The sequence below is a fragment of the Poecilia reticulata genome, linkage group LG11, assembly GCF_000633615.1.
Source record: "Poecilia reticulata strain Guanapo linkage group LG11, Guppy_female_1.0+MT, whole genome shotgun sequence".
NCBI lineage: Eukaryota > Metazoa > Chordata > Actinopteri > Cyprinodontiformes > Poeciliidae > Poecilia > Poecilia reticulata.
The window spans coordinates 27,639,219-27,641,616 of record NC_024341.1 but is presented as its reverse complement, the minus strand read 5'-3'; the positions used below and the strand labels follow the sequence as shown (position 1 = coordinate 27,641,616).

Genomic DNA, 2,398 nt, shown 5'->3' with positions numbered 1-2,398 from the left:
CGTTCTGAAGTCTCCTTATCTGCAGCTGTTTGGTCAGGATAGGATATTCTGGCATCAGCTCACCTGGAGCTGAGCAGCAGAGCAGTGTGATGTAAACGTCTGGATCGGGTCGAGCCGATCCAGACGCTGATAGTTCTGTCCGGACCGGACGGCTTTGGCTGCTCCACTGACTCAGAAAGTTTCCGTGTTGGACTCGGCCGCATACCGTTGGCGTCTGCTCCTCTGCTTCCCGACTTCCAGACGAATTACCGCAGCGCTGAGATGGATACGGGTCCCCTGGGGGACCGGCTGTCCCCTGGGGGACCGGCTGTCCCCTGGGGGACCGGCTGTCCCTTGGGGCAGCCGGCTGGAATAAGCGAAGTTTCAGGTTAGCACCTTCCACTGGCTGCATTTCTGCTCCTTGCAGCTGAGCAGCCATTTTTACCATCAAGCCTCCTGGAGGCTGGGAGGCTTTAGCAGGACTTCCTCAGTTCTGATGCTGATTTGATTCAGACTAAACACTTTTTTCATCCAGTTCAGAAAAATGATAAATCATGCAAATGGAAATTATTGAGCTCGTTTTAATTTATCACGCGATTAATTGATTATTAATTGTTTACTGCGACAGGCCTACCTGTCAGGTTGACGTTTGTAGATTCTGTTGCAGTGATCAGTGCAGCTAAAGATGGACGAGCTTCTCTAGATCTTGTGGGAAATTCGTTCTTTAATCCTGGAAATGTCCTTCAGGTGATAGAAGGCCGACTTTGTAGCCGTCTTTATGTGGCTCTGCAGGTTCAGGTCCATCTCTGCATCCAGATTTAAGGTTGTTTATTGGCTGAAACGCCGTCAGAACATCCACAGACGGGACTGGGTTTACGTCTTAAAGGAAGCAATGAGAACAGGATTTAGTTACTCTCTTGTGCTTAAACGTATAAAATGTGTTTTAATAAATTAAATAAAAAGCAGCTTTGGGTTCTTTAAAGTTTGTCTCTAAGTAGAAGTTGATAAATAAATAGTTTCTATGAAATTAAAGAGAGATGTTTGTTCAATAACTTTGTGTTGTGCTCAATATTTTCCATCGTAGAAACTTTTATTTAGTCAGTAGTAATTTTGTCTCCCTCTGCATCACCCTCCTGCTGTGGCAGGCCACAAACAGTCAGTCAGTGGGCCGAAAATGGCCCCCAGCCCACACTTTGGACACCATTACTGTAGGCCAAAACATTTTTTACCTTTTAATTGATCTTATCTAATTTAATCTGTCATTTTTGAGTCGTACTTGTGTGTAAATCTTTGATAAATACAAACTTTAAAGCTTCTAGCAGCTGTTTGCTGGATGATCAGGATTCATATAAATCATTAAAGGTCCAGGATAAACAGGAACCTTCTGCCAGCGATGAGGGAACGTAAACTTGCTAGGCATTCGCTTCTGGCCGCATCTGAGCAGCAGCCGCTCATTTCGTTACCACAACATTCTGGTTCTGCTGCTGCCCTCCAATAAAAGCCCATCAGAGTAGAACGTTATTAACGAGGACAAGTAAATTACCCGACGCAGACCAAAACAGAAACTCTGGGCCCTCAGGGAGCCGCTTTCCTCAGTGAGAGAGCCGACATGAATCAGCTCGTCCTCTCCTGACTGGAGGAGCTGAAGCTCATCCTCCTCATCATCGTCATCATCGGTCACTTCTTCAAAGAGACGTCTTCCCTTTAATCAGGCAACCGCTCGCTGCAGCAGATTACCGCCTCCGCTCGCTGCTTCCCAGAGAGACTGGGACGGTTTTCCAGCTCCAGATCAACCTGCTGGCTGTGGTTCTGGTTTCTACCTCCGTTTGCTTCAAACGGGTTTGTTGTGAACACCTGCCGCTAGAGAAGCCATCAAAGCAGGCAGAAACCCCCGGCGTGTGATCCTGCAGCCGCTCAAAGGAAACCGCAGACCCCGCCCCGCTGGACCCCGGCAGCAAGCCCTGCTCTGTCCACCTGTCAGGGCCAAACCGTTCGTAGGACCAGCCTCTAACGGCCCAGTCCGCTCCAACTGGGAATCCAGGGACAGAAACTGGTTAATAATCTGAACTGAGCACCAATAGCTGGTTTTAACCCAGATTAAACGATATGTCACAGAGCAACATTCTTCATGTTTTAGATGTGTCTCTGTTTCATCACATCTGATCACCTGTTTATCACCTGCTGAACCAAACCTGTGGGGTTGAGATGTTTTCTGGTTCTGACCCACCTGAATGTAACGACTGGTTCAGTAGCGGACCTCCGCAGAACTTCATGGCTGCTGAGGAGGTGATTGGCCATGAAAACCAGGGACATATCTAAAGCATGAAGGACAAATACCATGTTAATGTAGCACATTAGCATTAGCTTTCGCTAAATACCATGTTAATGTAGCACATTAGCTTCTGCTAAATACCATGTT

At 47.3% G+C, this 2,398-nt stretch overlaps 1 long non-coding RNA gene across 1 annotated transcript in view; it reads right to left on the bottom strand.

Annotated features, from left to right (window-relative positions):
- Nucleotides 1–6: 6 nt before the first annotated feature.
- The window catches only part of LOC108166710 (uncharacterized), a 5,155-nt gene continuing 2,763 nt past the window's right edge, over nucleotides 7–2,398 (bottom strand). The window contains exons 2-4 of the long non-coding RNA XR_001777064.1: nucleotides 2,207–2,294; nucleotides 614–858; nucleotides 7–346 (exon numbers count right to left, since the gene is read on the bottom strand). This is a non-coding gene — a long non-coding RNA (uncharacterized LOC108166710). The remainder of the gene's footprint in view (nucleotides 347–613; nucleotides 859–2,206; nucleotides 2,295–2,398) is intronic.